This window comes from Embiotoca jacksoni, unplaced genomic scaffold, assembly GCF_022577435.1.
Source record: "Embiotoca jacksoni isolate LCO1_2020_lvr unplaced genomic scaffold, fEmbJac1.0.p SCAF_6, whole genome shotgun sequence".
Lineage (NCBI taxonomy): Eukaryota > Metazoa > Chordata > Actinopteri > Embiotocidae > Embiotoca > Embiotoca jacksoni.
This window is the reverse complement of record NW_027185414.1, coordinates 17,009,373-17,031,319: the sequence shown is the minus strand read 5'-3', so window position 1 is coordinate 17,031,319 and position 21,947 is coordinate 17,009,373. Positions and strand designations below refer to the sequence as shown.

At 39.2% G+C, this 21,947-nt stretch overlaps 1 protein-coding gene across 5 annotated transcripts in view; it reads right to left on the bottom strand.

Annotated features, from left to right (window-relative positions):
- Nucleotides 1–21,947, bottom strand: part of apba2b (amyloid beta (A4) precursor protein-binding, family A, member 2b) — a 59,305-nt gene that overhangs the window by 29,433 nt on the left and 7,925 nt on the right. The gene's annotated exons all lie outside the window — the stretch shown is intronic.

The following is a 21,947-nucleotide window of genomic DNA, read 5'->3' as shown; positions in this document are numbered from 1 at the left end:
GTGCTGTGAAAGTCATGTTGGAGAACCCACGTGTCATTACGCAACAATTCAGGTCGTGTTGAATGTTTTCCCTCAAACGCCTCAGCAGAACTTGGTGTTGACAGTCTGATCTTGAGGGACAAATTCACAGTGCGCAAATCCCGAATGCCAAATACCTTGTTTGGTCTTTGATCGTTCTGCCCCTCTTAAAACTCAAATGCATTTTCACTCAAAAGCAACGGTCTCAAACAGTCTGGGAACATAGTTTTGACATCTTCAGGCCTTGTAGCTAGAGGCCAGCAGTTGGCAGGGTGCCATCACACATGGAACTCTAGTCAGCTGGAGACACCTGAAGGAGGCAGTCGGTGAGGAACACCTGCCCCAATGAATCAATGATGTCCCATATAGCAGTGCAGTGTCTGTGAGACAAAGCAAAAGCTTTACAGAGCCAGATGCAATTATTTTTCAGACAAATTCTCAATTTGTTGTGAGATTAACTGGATTTAGAGTGGCATGAAAATGAGCATCTCGTTTGTTTTGTTTGTCTCTCTGCAGTATTATTTGGAGGTAAATTCAGAGTACTGACGAGTAATTTTCTGCAGGCACAGAATGGATGCGAATACCTGCTGTTAGTTGGCCATCTGCACTGCCAGCTTGTGTAACTTTAAATGGGCACAGTTAGCCATTGTTAGGTGTTACGTATGAAGCAAAAGGAAGGAACACAGTCAGCCTTTGTCAGTGGTAGCTGAAATGGGTTTTAACCGTGCCCTTTATTTAGTTTAGATAGGACAAAACTGGCATCTTTTCATATCTCAGATATCTCAGATATCTCATATCTCGGGATACATTCTTGGGATCCCGAAACACATTTCCGACATACATTCTTGGGTACATAAATTATTTTATAATTTACTCATTAACTTTAATTGCAAATAAATACTGAATCTAGTCTTGGGGTTGTTTTTTATATTATTTCCTACCCTGGCTACGCCATGCTACTCATCAAATGCATACAATTGTTTCAGCATGTTCTTCAACTCTTTTTTAGAGACTTTTCAGAGTGAAGTCTGTTCAGACTCAACGTAGGACATTAGGTTTCCATGCAGCATGTCAATCCTCAGGCTGGCTCCATCACTGTACACTTATTTCTATATCCACCCAGCACACACACATACCAGGTATCTGTCGCCCTCACAAACGCACTGAAATGTAGGCCCTGATTCAAGCTGTTACCTTCATCACTGAAAAAGGCTTGACACACGCACACACGCTCGTGCACACACACAGACACTGGCAGCACTAACAGCAGCACACCAGCCGGCCTGCCTGCAGTATCTCATTTGTCTGTTTTGAGCTGCAGCTGGGGACCACTTGTGCAGGGCTGTCTCCACGGACAGACCTATTCATGTCTGCCACAAAACGCCTCAGCTACGGTAAGATAAACCTTTAAAGTACCCTCAGACACTCCCCCTGTTTGGCAGACACATGTCTTTAAGTGTGCAAAGGTGTGTGTGTGTGTGTGTGTGTGTGTGTGTGTGTGTGTGTGTGTGTGTGTGTGTGTGTGTGTGTGTGTGTGTGTAGTGCATGTCTAAAAGCAGGGCTGAGGAGCAGAGAAGGGGTGAGAGCAGCAGTCTGAAAGCAGCAGATGGCTTGGTCAGTGTGTGGGTCTCGGGAATACTAATGTCTCTCTGCCCAAAATTCAAAGTTATGACCTCTGATCACACCAGTGAATTAGACAGTCAGGCTTCGATAAGACAGAGGCAAGACAGAACAGATGAGACTGGGAAAGAACCACAGAGATTGAAGATTATCTTGCAAACTGTAATATAGCTACACAAGTCCCCAGCCTTCAGGTGAAAACATGACGCAGCAGAAAGCAATCTCACTCACTTTTTAATATTTCCCAGCCAAACAGTGTTTCCTCTGTTGCTTATCGACGTTCAGTGGAGTCATATCCTGATGATGTAAAAATACAATACTCTGCTTCAAATCAATCCTTATCAACAGATCTTTGTTGTAAACTAAGGAAATTAATTATTTACAGTCAATGGCAACTCTAACCCTGGATGAAAAGTCGTGTTTTTAAGCTTCTGTTAAGTTGGTGTTTACATTTTTCCTTTATTACTTTTTTTCAGATACAAATAACAAGCATGCAAGCTTAGCAAGGAAGAAGCTAATTGAAAAGGTGGAGCATCGTTGTCTTTCTTGTTCCAAGTTTATTCAATACTGATGTAAGTCAAGCAGTGGTTGCCACAATAGTAAACATTAGCTGGACCGCTGACTTCAAAGTTCCTGACTGATGACCGTCTCACTGTGTCTGGACCACGACTGAACGAAGGCCTCCGATCCAGCCAGTGAGACTGAAATGTTCATGTTGACTCTCCCACTGACCACTGATCATTCTCTCAGGTTTTTGATCTTTTTTACCTTCTTTTTCCCCAAGGATGCAGCCAGAAAACATTAGTCACCAAAATCATCCACATCCAGGTATTGACACATATAATTGAAACATATTCATCTAAAAAGAGTGTCCAAAATAATATAAAATATATATTTTTTTCAGTTCAGTGCAGTTGTAAAGTTGAAGTCTTGTGACATGACTATTTTCAAGATATACATTCTGTTTTCTTTTGTTAACTCTATTCATCTGAGAGGAGGCAACAACTACAAGAGGGGCACTGTGTCAGCGAGGTTATGAAGCATCTAGGCATCAACTTTTTTTGGTCAAGCATTGTTCTGACAGAAGGTCAAACTGAGGCGTTCACTATAAACCAATACAACCATCCTGCAATATATTTCAATACAAAAAGCACAACTGTAATCAATATACTTGCTAAAGTAGATATTTTCTTTCGAGCTGTTACATTATTGGGCACATTTTGACATACTGAACGAAGGAGCACATACAGGCATGATGGGGGCAGTCTGAATTTCTGAAGCACTGAGGATGTAAAAATTCAATGGGGTGTGAAAGAATCACTGCTGCCATTCATCTGTCATCCTTATTAGGGTCAGCTCTGATCACGTGATCTTGTAAACATTTAACTGTGTGACATTAAACTGTCCTTACAACACATGATTAAACATATGTTGATGAATTGTGCAATAACCTCACTATGCTGAGTTATGCGGCTTGTAAATAAGGAATAGAAGTAGTACCAGAGAGAGACAGAGCGAGAAAATGACTTTCTTCTCAGCAGTCTCATTAAGATTCAGCATTTGTTCTCCTCACAGTCTCCCACTCACTTCAGGATGACAACAAGACAGATATGTGGGAGACAAGAGGAGAGGGAAAGCAGAGACTTGGTGAGCAGCAGGAATGGCACAGGACCACAGAACGTTCCCCCGCCATTCTGCCTGCCAATGTCCATTTTGCCACTTCAGGCACAACACCACAGACACACCCTCCTCCTTCACCCTTGACTGTTACCATGGCGACTCTTTGTTTTCCAGCTCAGTCTCTTGAGGAGAACCGGCTCAACCAATCATCAAATAACCTCTCGTACAGAATAAACACACATATGTGCACATTAGTCAAACAATTCTTCTGTGCTAATTTAGCCTTTTTTTTAGTAGTTCTGCAAACACAAAATTAAACAGCACTTCTGTTGTCAACTCTGAAGTAACCCCCCCCCCCCCCCCCCCCCCCCCCCCCCCCCCCCCCCCCCCTCCCATCACAACCAATGAAGGCAGAACGATTCCACCAGATGGGCATTTTGCTTTTTGGGAGGCCGAGCATCAGAGACATATTTTGTAGCTACAAAAACAAATGCAATAAGCCTCTATACAGATTTAAAGTGGTTTAAAATCGTTTCCAAGACACAAAGAAAAAGGGACAGATGGATCACCATCACTGAAAACAAAGAGAACACATTCAAATCTGGTTCTGAATAAAACTGAAGATACTCTGGACATTAAACCTACAGAGTGGATCGTTTGTCAACCCCTTCTGGCAGTGAGAGTAATTACAAAACCATGTAATAGCTACAGAGCCTGCTTTAATGATTTTACAAATACCAACCAGTCTAAAAGCAAAAACGCAACACGTGTCTGCTGAAGATCCCCTCCAACAAGGAAAAGCTGACCAATGACTATTTGTTTTTGATCTGGCCATCAATAGCTTTATTTTGCTGAATACCTAGGTCCTTCCTTTCTGTCGCTGTGGTCCAACTATAGCTTCCCCTTCCACCCGTCAGCTCTGGCAAAAGTAATTATTGCTAGGTGATGTAAAAGAAATCACTACCAGTGCCAATGCAGAAATGTCTCACCAGACGTTAAATTATAAAACTCCATATACAATGAAATACTGAGAGATTTATCTGGTTACCTTAGGCTTCATTAGTATTGTGTGAACTTGCTTGGCAAGAGCTTAAATGTAACTATCATTCTTTTTATGTTTAGGAAAGTACAGAAAACATGTAACCTGAAACTGTGCTAATTAGCAGATATTAGCAGGGTATCAAACTAAACCCAGATGGTACTTGCTTGTATTATAACTGCACGACGACTACTTAATCTGATTTCTTCTTGCTTTTGTAGGCAGCAGGTATGTGTTCCATCTGTACACTCTAATTATAGTTTTAACAGGGTCTAGCCACAATTATGAATGGGAGATCCGCGGGTGCACACATGAAACTATTTTTTTAATGTAAAACAGTCAAATTAGAAAATAGTCCCGAAAATGAACATGTAACAAACTACTGGTTTTTTTTCTTATATATGTTTGTACATGTTTGGTGTTCTGCTGGGAGCTATAGTCTTTATGGTGTGCTGAAGTTTGACTTTAAACAAGACGCAAAGCAATGCAGTGTTTCCGGTCAGTTTGCTTTTGAGCCAACAAAGTCAAAGAAGGTATCAGTTAAATGAAGTTATTTGAATACTGTACAGTACATAGACAACACAGACGCAGAATAACACACATTTAGCTGTTTTGAGACTTGTTGCATGTGACCACTAACTGTAACCAGAACAAGCAAATCACCCAGGTTAACTCACTGTGTGAATCCCTCAGTTTGTGGGCTGGCCAGGTGGCACAGAGGGCAAAGTTGGCCTACATTTTAAGAAAGAACATGAAACACTCTAAAGATTTCCTGGCGACAAGCTCAGCTTGCAGGGAACTAAGCGCAGCTAAATGGCCCCAGAGGGAGACAGATACTGGGGCAATTTCCCAGGGTTTAATTGAAGCTGTCAGCTGGGTTTGGTTACTGATGAGAGAGGATGAGTGAGAGAGAGCAGGACAGATAAAAAGCATTAAGTTATTTTAATATGTGACATTATGAACTTGGGAGGAAAACAATAGAAGCAGCCATTACACCAACACCCATTCATGGTTGGCTCTGCAACCAGTGCACACACATTACGAGCAGGAGAAGGATTTTGCTTAGGATGTAATGAGAAATCCTCCCACACTGCTCTCTCACAACCAGGCAGCAATCTGACTACAAAATAAAAAGGGTACTAATCCAAAAGCCAAATAAAAAGGATGGAGATGATAAAGATTAGACATGTTTCTAATTAAAAACTACAACTGTTTGCTCTGTATACTGATAAAATGTGGACAAAAAAGATCCACTATTTATTATTGTTTGGAAGGGGATTCATCTTTTTTTGTCTAAGTTCTGACAAAAAACGGGAAGGGATAGAGAACAGAGACTGAAAAGATACCTAAATAGCAAAAAGTGCATTTTCTTTTATAAAACTTTCCCATTGGTAATTTAAGTAATCATATAATTAAATTAAATAATGGTAATTAATTAAGTTTAGATAATGTAAGTTTTAATTAGGAAATGCAATAGTGTTTGAGCAAGTCTTTTGTTTTCAGCATTAATTTATTAATAGGTGGATTTGTAGACTTTCCGTGATATAAAAGTCATTAACTTAGAATTTTAGAGGCTTCTGTACAGCTGACAATTTAAGAGGGCTGATTAGTTCATATTTCCTGCAAAAAAATATTTTATGAATTTTGAGTATAATATTTGACATATTTGGCTTGTTTTGAAAGATTGAAAAGGAAGATTGTGGGAAGAAAAAAAATATATAATTATCAAAAAACACTGTCCAAGTGTCACCACAGAAACTGTGGTCCCAAAACTGTTAGCAAATTTGAACACAGCCCTTCTTCTAATGTAGTAAATTATTTGGATCCATCAGAATCAGTCTGAACATGGCAGAAGTCTGTGACCTGATGCATCAAATTTCAAAGTTTTGTCAGTGGTGACTGTATGAATAAATCAATTTCATATTTAGTTATCGCCCTCAGGCTTATCAGACAAAAACACCTCTGCTAGACCCCAGGTACAATAGTTATAATTTTGGGACTTCTGGGTCATATCTGGGTTTTTGTGCTGAATACAAATATCAATAGAATTAGCATTAGTTCCAACCCTTGAATGAGTCAAACCACAAAGGAACATCACAGGATGAAAGTACTTCTTTTATAATGTCTCGATCTTGGTAAACAGCCACAGAGCAGAATGGACAATAACACGAACCCATACTGCTGCACTGACCTGCCATTCCTTCTGAATTGTCACTTAAAGTCTGGAGAGATGAAGGTGAGAATTTCTCTCTGGCTGACACAATGCTCCACCTGATCTCTCAGATGGAGGTCTGTCACAATCCTGCTTCTTGTTGACTCCTCTCGAGAGATGGCTCTCTTCTCAGGCCTCTAATCCTTATTCTTTGTCAACTTTTAATCAACAGCGGTTATTTCTCAGCAGCCTTCACTCTTTTAACCTCTGTCACATCCTTTCAAACCAGAACAACGGCAGCAGCCTGAAACTGCTGAGCCAGGTGACTCGTTAGTAATGAGTGGCAGTAATGGACGTTTGACAGCTGCCTCATAATTGCATTTAGGCCAGACAATATACCGCAGTATCAACTCTATTCTTCAAGAGTCAGCTCGGATATCAGACCGCGGCAAAAACAGTGTGTACTTCTACTCCCTCGAAGCTGTCTTCAACATTGACAGGATCCTGACAAAAATGCTGGTAATATTCATTGGATGTGCTGATGGTCATTGTATTCAGTGACAGCGCAGAAGAGAGCAAGCAATATTAGGTTGAGGAAATATCCCCTTATCTTGTTGAGAGACAGACAGACAGACTGAGTGGCAACGGCCAGGAGCGAGTTATGGAGGCAGACACGCAAAATAAGTTCTTGGTTCGGTCAATCACAATCAACCTCTGGGTGAACAGGAGGAAAATATTCATGAGCCTTCACTTCTCACAAATAATATACACATGAACACATACCTGTAGTGCATACCACATCAGCATTAGTCTGCCTTACAGCTACATGCTTTTGTGACTGAAATGGCTCGAAAACAACCCACCAAAGTGTTGACTCAAATTGGTCCGTTTGCCAGTGAACAAACAGCTGAACGTTTTACTTTACTTTGCTCTGCGGTGACTCGATTTGTGAGTCCAACCTGCACGCCTGCACATCCTGAAAAGGACCATGAGAGCACGCTGCTAAGCTTTGTGTGAGCTTTTTGTTTGGTTTCAGTATCATTGCTGGCCAGCTGACGGTCTGAGGATTAATCACTGAGGCAGCGCCTGCTCGGCCACACAGAGGAGCAGCAGCACTCCTGATAGAACAAAACAGGGATGGACACAAAGCTTGCTTTTGATTATCTGTCTGGTCCTGTGTTGCACTGACATTTTGCTTATCTGTGTATGCATAAGTGTGTGTGTGTGTGTGTGTGTGTATTCGTGTCTCAGACCTGTATGACAATGTGTGCCGGTTGACACAGTACCTCTAGTCTATTGCTTCTGACTGCCTAAGCATGGTGTGTGTGTGTGTGTGTGTGTGTGTGTGTGTGTGTGTGTGTGTGTTGTGTGAAATTGTCACATCAATCCTCTGGAAGCAGGCAGTTTCAGCGGGGTGTCACACCTCTCAGCATCTTTTATGCTTTACTGAACCTGGGGGAAACGCACCGAGTCAGGCTGGAAGATTGAAATCTGGCCACCTCTACTCCACTTACACACAAACACATAATACATGCCCTACAAGCAGCTCTGTATGTTTTCCGTATTCCCCAGCAACTCTTCTTTTATACATTCTTCAAAACATAGAAATATCTATTCATGTGTGTTGCATAAGGTACAAAGTTTTTTTTTTTTCCCTTTTCTCTTTAAGTGCATTTACTTTAGCGAAAAAGAAAAGCCATCTGTGAGTCTCTTCATATCACCTATAAAGCTATGCTAATGAGGTGAGGGAATCTTTTCGGATATGGAAGCTCAGAGAAAACAAGGAGACAATAATCACAGCAGCTAGTGCGGTTTGACAGAGGAGGCAGACCTGCTATGTAATAATGTATGATTCAAAGCTATTTTAAGATTGCGGATTGCTAAACCTAGATTTCTTTGGGGAAATCTCACTCACATTGCTCAGTGGAAACTGTGCCAAGCAGGAACCCAGTTGGTGCTTCGATTTGGTACCGGCACTGGCTTTGTGTTATCCTGAGACAAGGTGGAAGAACATGTATCTGCTAACATTTGTTACATCGCGTCTGCTCCTGTCGGCCTGGTTTATATAGTCAATGTCACAGCAGCACATGAAGGCATCTAAAAGTAGACGTGATCACAGCTGTCTCTAGACACATCGCCATTTTGCCTTTCTCTTCTATGTCAGTGTAAATCCCCTTCAAGTCACAAGATAGAAAAGAGGATCATACATTAAGATCAAATAAGCCGTTAAGGATTTCATGTCATTTTACAATTAATAAATACCAAGACTCGCTAACACCCCCTGAAAGGTCGAAGTCACAAAACGTTTACATAAAATGTTACGATGATTTAGTGTTTAGGAATGTCAAACCCAATCAAACTACAAACAGAGAATAAAGAATAGAACAGAGCTATGACAAAGTTGAGGATCAGATCTGCCAAATGTTCAGAAAGAAATGTGAACCATTCTTCCTAAGAAATATAGATGAATGCACAGTATTTTAGGAGTTAAGAAAAGAGGAAAACAGCTACAGCGAGGTTGGCAGGTGTGATAAATGTTTGGTGGAACCGAGAGGGAACGGGGAGTTGAAAAAAATGTTGCTTCTGAATTGCAAATTAAGGTAGAGCAACATCACGCAACTAAAAGAAACCAATGTATAATACATTTCAGTGAAGTCCCTGGTCTACAGTAATAACTGCAGTCATAAAAACTGTATTTATGGCTTTTGCATTAAAACAAAACATAAAATCAGCATATACATGAACCAACGGTAAGTGGGATGTAAAATTAGACACAAATACAAGTAGGATCATCAATAACGATAGAAGACACAAAATACTAAGTAGAAAGACTGTAGACTGTACAGATTACAGAGACTTAGATCCTTGAAGGTGTAAACGGCAGTACCAAAAAAAGATAGAAATGTAGACCTAAATTTTAGGAGATGAGAAGTTGGTCTGACAGTTATGAAGCCAAAACAAACAAAAACCCACTGCCCATTTGCCTGCAGGTTTTAAAGGCATTGTGGATGTAGCAGTGAGACATTAATACCTTCAAGTTTAAGAACAGATCTGGGAGGATTTCAGTGCAGACCAAGATTTTTGACACTTGTTATGGCCGCAGATAAAATGCTTTTACCTACTTTGCATCTGTCATTTCTACAACAATCATTTGGTTTGCAGGAAAAACAGCAGTACTGGATATTTTCTACTGCTATTCCTGCCTGCTCTAATATCTACTGATTGTTTGTCTACTTGACATCCCTGTGTTGTTGCTTTTCCTAGGATTTCTTGTGAGTTGTGATTTGAGGTTTTATGCACAAAACCGACTTGAGTTGAATTGGTGTTTCCCTGAAGTGACAGAAAACATAAGACTCGTCACATACAGTATTTCTGCAGTAAAATCATTACTTTCTCTAAAACCCTTCTGTGAAAACGGGATTATATTTTTTTCCATGATGTTTATGTTCCATCAGCACTTTTCTGATCATTGAGGGAACTGCGATGCTTTTATTTTTCTATGAAAGGTCAGATCAAAGTATAAAATAAAATCAATGCAAAGATGGCAGCTTGTAGATACATTGCCTCGGTCACTTCACTGTGCTGTACTGAGTACTAATTTCACTGTCTCTAGGAATGGAGCCAGGGATAATCAGAAACAGCAAGGACAGAGAACGGTCTGACGGGTTCAGCAGGGTTGGCTGACCAAAACAAAGCCAACAGCAGCACTGATCCCATGATAACAGAAATCTGGATTATTGCAGCTCTCATTTGTATCCCCTTACATCACATCACTCGGTATCTGATCTCTTACTCTAAAACCACACTGCACACTTTATTGACTCTTAATACTTTAGCGTCTACACAGGGGTCGAGCTGCCTTGTGGATAAAAAGGCTTGAGGTTGACCTGCTGAGGTTCCTCTGAGCATCACATTGACTCACTAAATATGGACATTCGATATTCTGTATATGTATATGACTTTCTTATCAGTCACATAGGAATGAATAAAGTGGTGACAATATCATCTCACCACTAAAAACACTTTGGCTCTAGTTAAAACCCTGTAAAGTTCTGCTTGAATTTAAATTCCCATATCACAAAAATCCCATCATTTTAATTTGGTTCTATGAACGTGGATTATTCAGATGATAAAAGTGTATTGGTGCATAGTTTTTGTTCAGACGATCAAAATATTTATGGTAACCGCATATTTTGTACCAGTGGGTTGGCAAATTGGACTAAATGCAAAATCATTTTTAAGCATTTTTATGTACATATCAAGCGGCAACCAACATTGACGTCACCCACTGGTTTGTGAACAGCTGTTGTGAAGCCTCGAGTTCGGATTTTGGCCGGTGCCATCGGTTTGGAGCAGGATTTGACCATATTTGGATGAGCTGGGGTCGGAGCGAGCAGGGGATCTTACTGGATCTGATTGGAAACCCGACAAAACTACACCCTGCCCACTGACAAACACGGCTTCTTAAAGACTTTTTTCCAATTAATGACTGGATTATTTTCAAATGGACCTCCAGAAAACTAATAAGAAGGAGCGACGTTAGTTAACAACACCAAAGTAACTTTTGGAAAGAATGTATTGACTTAGAATTTAACGAGACGAGTGGAATGGGAGTCTACGGAGCCGAAGGCTTTTTGGAGCAGTATATACAGTTAGTGGTACATGGCTGTATCTACACAAACACACTGAACATACACAAAATACCGACTGTACTGATTCTTCAGAAGTATTCAGATAATAGCAATCCCTAAAACAAGCAGAAGAAAGGGAAAATTCGGATGATTCCCCACACAGCTAACAGCATATGTGATGGCAGATGTGAACAACTTCACAGCATTGCATCGAATCAAGCCATGACTTAGAGGTTAGTTATCCCAACATTCACAGTATGGTATCACAGAACCAATGTGCAAACTAATGACTCTTTGTCCTTCCCTGCATCTTCAAAGGATTTAATCAATAAATGAACCATGGTAGATGGCAGATTGAGCACACATCACTGCAATGGACTGGGCTGGCTGACTCACATTGCAAATGCAGCCATCCACAAAACAAGTCTTCTGCTGAAGTTAATTTTCTAAATCTTAACATCCATGGATTTCCTATAAATACCATCAGTGACAGGCAGATAGATGAAGCCCCATTTTGAGGCTGATTACACAAGTACTCAAGTGAGAGCGTGGTTGTGAGGCTTGTGAGTGTTGTGGTTCTGAAGTTGCAGCTCCTTTTCAGGCCACATTGTGGCTCAGCGACTCGGACTGGGAATAAAGAGCTCTGCCCTGTCTCTCTTTAATCCCTTTAAATTATGGTCAAAATGAACATGGATGGGAGAAGTTGGTTGGTGATGGATGTCATTCAAGTGACTGCAATAACAGAGACTGTAATACACCGCTGAGTGTCAGGATGATACATAGCTCTATTAATTTCTCTCTCTCTCTCTTGGAGAATAGTGCTGTACCAGGGTGGATGAATATTACAGCAGAAGATTAATAAATGATGAGGGGAGGCAGTGTGAAAAGGCTCCAAACACTTTGAATTGCTCAACTAGCATCGTCCGCCTCCACCCCTGGACAGTATGCGTTGAGTCATGTTGTCCCATGATGTTCCTCCTTGTCTGTCATCAGATCACAGTCTGCCTGCTTCCTCACGCTATCCTCCCTCTCTTCATGTTACTCCTGACATGTCATGTTGTAGTTGTACTTATCAAGAGCTGGTTCTGAATATCTATCTATCACAATACTTCAGGACAAAAACTTGCTGATTACTGATATATTTAACCATGATCAGTAATTTAGTATGATAACCAAGCAGGTTTAGTGTACTCAAGAACAGGCAATAAATTAAAAAAAATGTTGCAGTAGTGAAATAGTAAATGAAGCAATGCAATACAATTTGAACTGTTGTTGTGTACGTTTGTGCGATAGTTAGCTAGGAGGAGGCAGGTTGGGCGGATGATTCGATACGACAGCGCACCCGGTTGCAGGACACCATTTTATTTCCTGTTTTCAACTTTTTTCATGTTGTATAACTTTAAGGAAGTAGTAACTTTAACACACAACATGATTCTAGTAATCATTTTAACCCAAACCATTATCTTTCCCGAACCCTAACCAAGAGGTTTTTGAGCCTGAACCTAACCAGAGTACACTTCTGTGGGTCGGATGGGAAGAAGCGATCTGCAAGGTCGCATGGGTTGAAAGACTTGTTGTTTTCAGTCAGTCATAGCAAAACAATAAATATGTGTCAGCTCGGGAAAGTTCATGAGCTTTGTCTATGATGCATAAAAATACTAACACAGTAGAAGTTGCTCTATCTGGAACCAAGTTATTGACACTGTCAACAAGGACTAATGAAAACCAATAATTGCACTATTGCACCATATAGATTGATACACTAAATAAAAACATTGCAGATACAGAAGCTTTAATGTAATAAAAGACACTGGGAAAATGACACTTTTTCACCCTGCTAAAAAAAACCTCTATACTCCTACTCTTTCAGTCTATGCAGTCAATGTCTTGACCTTTCCCTTCTGTACATTTTCCATCCTTCCAGTCCTTATTTCATCTCCTCATCTCTTCCACTCTCTGGTTGTTTCTATGTTACAACTCAGAGGACAGCCAGACAAGTTAAGGAGCTCCCTTGGGCCCATTGCTATGTCTGCCTTTTCAGCTCCTAGCTTCAAGTCTGTGTACCAGTGCACAGAAGTACACAATATTGGACATCATCCTATCATTATTGTCATGCATTTTCCAAGTGTCTCCAATTTGGGAGGGCGAGAATACTTCATGTGGCTCTATAAAAATTCCTCCCACACTCGTCAGTATACCATTATATTTCAATACCCTGCCAAAACACAGTAAATATAACTTACTGATATCTGTAAGGAGGCAGAGGTGCTCTACCATTTGCTCCAACTGAAGACCGAAAACACAAAAGGAAAAAAACTGAACATCAAACTTACAACCAACGTAAAAGACACACAATTCAGCCTGATGATTGAAGATTGAGCTGTGGACTCTTTCTCCTGCTTCAATGTGCAGACAATTAGAGGCAGTGATGACAAATGGGATTGTTGGGGCAGAGTGGTGAGAGGACGTCTGGTGAAAACAAAGAGTGATGCTGTGGGCAGATGTCAGTTGACTCTGAAAATCAGGTCTCAAATTTATAATAGAGGTTTTTGTAGCTGCAATATGCTCAGGATGAAAATATGACGTCCAAACCCAGCTGCAGATCCACACTGAACACTCTTACTCTACAAAATATTGTGGGATATTATGCAATATAAGGATATTATTCATTTTTCACACTTTTGAGTTTTTTTGAAAAATACTGGTTACCCTGAGGTGGTGTGATACGTCTGTGCTAATTTGTAAAGAACAATTATGTTCGCAAGTCAGTCTGACCCACGTGCTTTCATGTACTATTATAGTGGCAAAATAAAACTGCCTTTGTTGGTAAGAACAAGCTGCCCCACACGTCACGGTGCTACAAGAGATAATGAAAAAGACAGATGCCACAGAATGGCTCCAAAGGACTGAAAGCTCAAACATGCTTTTGCTCGTAGGCAAACCTGTAAGGGAGTTTGCACAGACAGTACATTTATCTCCACAAAAGTATAATTCCACTGTCTCCGCTCAACAAGACACTTAAACAAACACCATGTGTGCACAGTGCAGTGTATATATATATACACACATACATATATATACATACATATATATATATACATAAATATATATACACATACATATATATGTATATATATATATACACATATATATGTATGTATGTATATATATATATTTATATAAATATATATATACATTATATATATATATAATATATATATAATATATTATATATATATATATATATATACATATGTGTGTGTGTGTGTGTGTGTGTGTGTGTGTGTGTGTGTGTGTGTGTGTGTATCAAATTATTTTATTTGAGCAAACCTGGTGAAGCAGCAGCATTAGCTCAGCTGCATTGTCCCAAACTCTGACAGCAGCGTTTCACCATCTGCCGTTAAGCCAGGCCACATGTCACATCTCATCCTCGCGGCCTGAGTCTCCCTTGTGACAGCCTCAAGGTTGCAGCACCCACTTGACAGTTGAATCAGATCAACCAGAAAACACACCACCATCACCATTACCACCACCAGCAGCAGCAGCACCACCACCACCAGCAGCATACACACTTTTAGTGTCAGTATGATGGCTCTTTCATAACAGCAAGTGGGGGTTGTGCTGATGAAAATGAGAGGGTCATAAAGAAGCAGGTAAAACATGGACAGGTGTAAGATGTGATAAAGGCAGCGACAGTGCCGAGTAACAGAACAGCTCACCTGCCATGATGCCCAAATGACACAAAATTATATCAAAAGGGTTTCTGCTTGGCTCATGCAATAATTACGGATGAAAGCAACAAATAATTAAAACATTAAGTTAAAGCTTTAGTTAAAACTATATATCTGCTGTTGGGTCCTCAGTCAAGATTCATTTGTTTGTCTGAACAAATGTTGGACAGAGGGAATAAAGACTGGGAACAAGTAGGCTTTTGAATTGCAGGCAAACAGTCATGGATTCATTCTCCCGAGAGTGTAGATAGGAAAAGAGATGAGCAATGGCTGAGCAAAATACAATGGAGAAAACAGGGAAAACAGCAACTTCCAGAAGATGCTTATTTCTGCAATTTGTTCTAAAATATACAAAGAAAATATTCAAGATTTGTTTTCTCAATATCAGTGGCAACACAGACACACACAAGTTTGCATTCTGCTTGTTAAGACAATGCTTTGACTTTTAATAAGCCGAGAAGTCTTACACCAACTTAAACCAAGACATTCTCATCCCCTAACCTTGGCCCACGCATAACTCTGCTTACTCTAACCTTAACTGTAAAACTAAGTATTAGTCCTTAGAATAACAAATGAACATTCTTATGGAGACATTTTTATTTTTGTTCCCACAATGTGAGAAATACATAACACAAATGTGTGATAAGTAGTGACAACGACAGCGTCTCTCCCATGTAATCACTGCTGTATTTCACCATGGCTTCCCTCCTACTTGCATACAGCCCTGAGGCTTGTATTGGTCCCACAAGTCCAACTCGTACTGCAGCACACTGCAGTATTCAAGACAAAACACTCAGCAGATCACATTAAGAACCAAACCAATGGGAAAAAAAAACATGGTAAGAAGAGTTACTCAAGTCAGCCGCAAACTAGGAATCCTGGTTTATTGTATAGCCTATCTCCAAGCAACATGTCATCTTAAGCACTGAGGCAAACATGGCACAACTACATTTGTTTCAGTTTTTGTATTAGCCTAAATCAAGATATATCAAGACATTTTTTTTATTAATAACTGCTGCTTTTGATGCCTTTGTTTCTGCTTTCCTTAATTCCCTTACCAGTGTCAGATCATTCCTGACTAATCAGTACAAGACTTGTTTTACTGTAGCGTAATAATTGGCTGTAAGCATTCAACCCAGAAATTAGAGGCAAATCTTGAACGCATGTGTGCTTGTGATTGAATACAGAACAGATGTTGTGCAGACAGAAAACTGTGCAGTTCATGGGTCCATGGACAGATCATGAGACACCATCACTAACTTTAACTCTTCCCTTACTCCAGCCTCAAAACACAGCAAATTGCCACAAACACAACAAAATGGAAAAAAGCTCACACAAGCATTCCTCAAGGATGATGATAGACTTGTTTAGCATAATTAACTGCAATTAAAAAGGTCATGCTTTATTTATTTTTTCCAAAAGTCTAAATCAGCCCAAATCAGAATAGGTACACATGTAAGAAATGTTATTTGCTATAAATACAAATGTCATTTATAAGCCTAAACCTCCAGGTGACATCCTAGAGGGCATAAATACTCCCTCTGAAAATGTCATGGTTTAATTGTTTTAACATCCTCAAACTTCATTCATTGAGAGAGTACCATTCTTTTAAATTTTTAAGATTTGAATATTTGGAGTTTAACAGGAATGAGTCCTTTCACTCTGCAACAAGAAATGCTAAATGTAATTTTTCATGGAGTTGAGAAGGGCTCCATCACTTTGGTATTTTTTTGTTGAGCTGCAACTATCAATTCTTTGAATTATTAGTTAATCTGCTGATTATGTTTTATTGTTTCAGTTTATAAAACATCAGAAAACTGAAAACATTTCCGTCATAATTGACCTGCACCCAAAGGGACACCAGTCAATATTTTGTGTCCAAAAAGTCTAAAACCCCCAAGAATCCAATATCATGTATTTATATTGAATATAAAATTAGACAACCAAAAGCAGTTAATATCCATATTTGAGAACCTGGAACCATACAATGTTTGGCATTTCCTCTTGAAAAAAATAACCTGATTGATTAATAGATTACCAAAATAGTTGCACATTTATTTTCTAATAACTGATTAGTCAACTAATTGCTAAAACCAACAATCATTATTGACTGACCTACCTATTATTTAGGAATTGCCATATTTCAGATACTGTATACTGGAATCTCTCGGGGGAGATATGATACAATGACTTCCTTTCTGAAAAATGCTTTGTTATGAACCTCGTAAAGAGAAGGCATGCTAATGAGCATAACCTGTGGACCTCAATACTATGTATATGTGTGCACACACAAGCAAACACACACACATAAAAGCAAGCTGACAGCTACAGTATATAACACACTTGTATGCACACCTATGTCTCAGCTCAGAGCCCATTTCCAGCAGAAAATCTATCCCTATTGATCTGCAACCTCCCTCCTCTCTCATGACGGGCAAAGGCTCACAGTACCATGTTCACTCTGAAGCCTTGCATAAGCTGTTCCCTGGCTTTAACACCCCGTCAACATTTTACAAGGTTGCTCTCTGCACCTCCTGTCCCACAGCCATAACTAAGCGTTCCTTTCCAAATTACAGACCTACAGATGGAACAGAGGATGAAATGAGAGTGCTTCAAGGAAGAGCACAGATTAACAAACTGCAGGGTGCGAACAGTCCACTTAGGGTGTCTTGACCTACAGCTTTACACTCTGGGTGGTATAGCAGTCAGCGTTAACAGGATAAAATGTGTGACTGATACTCTTCATGTTTTATTAAGGAATATGCTGCCTCATATTGTGTATAACATCGCAACAGGCGGATGATAACATTGTTCTATGAACACTGACACAAGAACTCATAATGTTATTTTCAAATTCATTATCTGTTCAGTTCAACCCACCTGTATTAATTCTTTCATTAGTATTCCTCAGCTAACCTCGACCTGCCCAAAGTTGAGGTCAGTACAGACAGCTCCAATTTCAGCATGTAAGACCAAACCAACGTACTGTTTCTGAGTTTATGGCTTAAGTGCTGAACCTTTCTTCTGACCTTTAAAATGCATCCTGAACCAAAATCAGAGCATACATTGAACTCCTTGATGCAGTGCCTCGGCAATTAGTTTAATGCAGTGTAGTGTGTGTTCAGTGTTTGCCTACAGATGCACGGTCTAAAAAAATGTAAATAACAGGTAAACCACACATCCAAAATAAAACAGAAGATTGGATGATTGAACATGAGCAGTCTGAAATGTATTGATAGCTCTTTAAATACATTGACTAATATTAGACAGCACTACTTTCCTTTAATTTCAGTTTCCCGCTGATGTAAGCATCATTTGGTTTAAGTATTTGGTTGACCTTTGAAGTCTGCAGAGCTGCTTCTAAGATGAGACACCATTTGTATTTTCTACTTACTTTATATTCATGGTTAGCTGCTTATCTCTCAGCAAACTGAAAGCCATTTGTGAAATCTCAAAGCTCTCCAATTTACAACTCTGAACGTCTTTCCTGTCACTGAGCACACCAGCATGCATAATGGGCAACAGATAACAGCCCGAATTAAATCAGTGACAACTGCAGTCTTATCTTAAATTAAATGTTTGCATTTAGTTTTTTACTCTTAATATTTGTGAGTAAATTACATGATGCACCATTCGAAATAAGACACTCATTAAGGCAATCAGCACCCCACAGTCACCTAAACCCAGACCTGTTGACTACAGTCCTGTTTTCCATTGAAATGTCATTCCAAAAACACTGCAATGCATCATGGGATGTCATAATCTAAATTATAGATGTGATTAATGTATAAATTTGTTTTCCATTAATTAATGGATTAACAGATTGACCAGTAATATAAATGGATACAAAATATTAGAAAGTACATTTTTGACTGTCAGTTAGTATTTTAGTGCATTTAAATTTTACCCTCAGATACTTTAAGCTCATTATATATATTGTGACATTTCATAGAAATAAATCACCCCTAAAGGTGCCCTAGAAATATCCTGATGTAAACATCATCCATGTTTGACCTCAGATCCATAGACCAACAGATACAACAACCAGAATAGGCCCTGAAATAGAAAGCACTTCTTCAAAAGCTTCTTTCTGACACTGTTGAAGTGTTATAGAATCCTTCATGCTATAATTCTTCCCCCCATAAGGTGGGTGAGTAACAGCAATATGAATGCTCTACATAACAACACTGCAGAACAGAGAGGAAGCTTTAGCCAGAGATATAAAAAGGTGCCTGCTGAGTCCTGTCACATTTAGGTGGGCTCATTCAGTGTTTTCATACTTTTTTCATACTTCTTTGCATTACTCTCTCTTTGCATGGGACTCAATCAAAAGCAACTTGTATGCTAATATATTAATCAAATGTAATCTAATCTCAAACTAAACTACACAAGTGAAACTTTGTAAATGCATTGTAACGCAGACTGAAATAACTTCCGAGATTCAACGAGGGATTTTTTACTGACAACTGATTACTGACAATTATTGGAGATCTTTGGTAGCTAAATGTAAGAAAATGTCAAATATCCTTGTGGTGAGACAAGTCAAAATATATGCGTGTTACTCGTAAAGTTTAGGTTTTAGGCACCATTGACCACCATCAAGTATTAACTAATATTTTTATATCAACAATGACTCAAGCAACTTATTGTAAAGTGAAATGGTTACTAGTGCTGCTGATTTCATGGAGCATAAACATCCTAGATGATCAAGTATGCTGCAAAAAAAAAAAAATCCTATTAATAAACCTGCAACTATATCTGCCCCATTTTTTATGAAAAAGTTAGAACTAAAAGTTTGGTTTCACCTCTATCTATCTCCCTCTTATTTCTTCTCTTTTTCCTTGGTATTTCTTTTTTATCTGCATGCCCCCCTCTTTCCATGCTACTCTCAGAGCAAGTCTGACACTATAGATAAAACAACCATCTGGTTGTGTTCCCTCAGCTTTATCACACAAATGATGAACAATCATAGGTACTGTCAATCAACAAACATGCATGGCTATTGAAATAACGACCTTGAGGAAAGCACTCCAAAGCAATTCCACATTCAGCCTGATTCACATTCATCATTCTTGAATAACAACACCATACTGCATTAGGGAAATAAATTTACCTCTGCATTTTATAGAATACATCGCTTCTTTGGAATAGCAGCAATCTTTCACTGCTGGGAAAATAAATTTACCAGATGTGAATTTGTCTGCACACTCCAACAATGACAGCAGCAGGTGAGGCTCTCTGCACATCTAAATGCTAATGTCATGCTGCTCCTCAAACAAAAGCAGTAGCTAATGAGCTGGCTTGGTGAATGCATCTTAAGCCTAAGTGATGTCATAAGTGACAGCATACTGAGAGAGAGGAGTCATTTTACGACTCACGACGCAGCAGGAGGGAAGGTAAAATGGGTACATCAAGGTCACGCATTCACTCGTTCTAACCCCCACACACATAACCTGAAAACAAACAGTGGCAAAGCAGCCTACGCACATCGAATACCTGCACCTTCTTCTTTAGTTTGTAAAAATCTCAACACTGTTTAACATAAAATGACAAATTCTGGACTTCTATTACAGAATTCTGCAAATTGTTGACACAGGAGGTACATACATAAATGTACATGCACTCTCACACTCACAAGTTTGCAACAGACATGCTGAGTATGTTTAGAGCAAATGAATGCAGTGTTCTTTTAAAACAGCTATGGAGGAAAATCCCAAAGTACTTTTGAACCAATTGATTAAAATGGCATTAAAATGGCTACCACGGAAATGGTCAAGGTCAAGGCTAAAAGCATAACCAAGAGGAATGTGGTCTGCTCTGTCCATCCTGACAGATAATTAAGCAACTCCAAGGAGGTAGGTCTGATAACAAAATGACTTTGAATGACAAAGTATGATTGTCTGATTGAATTTAAAACTCTATTTCATTTATCAGAAAGTAGTGCTGTATGTACATGTATGTGCATATAAACATGTGCCTCTTCATTATCACGTCACGCAGCACCTGGCACACGTCCTGCAGTTTGTACATTGAGTACTGGCATGTCTTCACTGCATCTATCAGCGATCTATTTTGGTGGATACACTCTGGCTCGGTGCCCTGGACTCCTGCTTGAAGCTATATATATATATATGATTTAGATGTTTCATGTTCTCGAATCCTGTTGTGATGTACCAACAAAAGAAAGTCACCGATCGATATTATGGTTGGGCTGCTGAAGATACGGTAAGCTCTAAAACAAAATGGTAACTTTTATCTCGTTTGGATTTTTCTGTTTAAAATGGGAGTTCTTGTATTTTACACTTAGTTTACGTGTACTGGGAGTAATACTTATCTTGTGAATACAGTTGTATAATATCCTCCTGTCTACAGTTTTGAATGCACTTTCTACAGTCTGACCTATAATGTTATCAAAGAAGAAACACAATTCTTTAGATTAGCTGAGCAGATGGTGACTTATCAACATTTCATACCTGATGTTTTTCATTCAATTAAATTGTAACTAAAGGCTGGGAACATTGTTATTAAACCTGCCAGTCAAAACTGTAGTTCTTTCTCAGACAACAAAATTCATTACAGATCACAACTTCAACAAAGGAAAACATGCCCCTAAAAACTGTGATCAAGGGGCAAAAATGTATTAATTAATTATATGAACAAGTTCCAATAATTTTTTTAGACAGTGGGGGGGCAAAAGTTGTCCCCAAAATATTCTTACAATTTCCTACTGCTCAATTATATCTTTGTACTTTGCTTATTTATAGTTTTCATGGAGAAAAAAAAAAAAAAGGTTAAAAGCTGACCCTTCAGTCGTGTCAGTGAGGAAAATTTAAAGAATTTGGATTTCATAGATGAATTTGATAAAATGATTTGATACAACATAATCAAACCACAAACTGACACATATTGTAGCCGTTTCTTCAAGAATAAAAAAAAATGGGGCACCTTCAAACATTCAGGGGAATTAAAAGATATTAAAAGAGTAGAGAAGAGTTGATACAACTGCACCATAGGTACATTTAACAGCTGTTTAAAATATATTGACCTACATCTCAGAGGACACAACTCTGAAGGGAAAGCAGACAGTTGGCACGGAGACAGATCCAGTTAACGAATAAGGCTGTTTCAATTCTTCT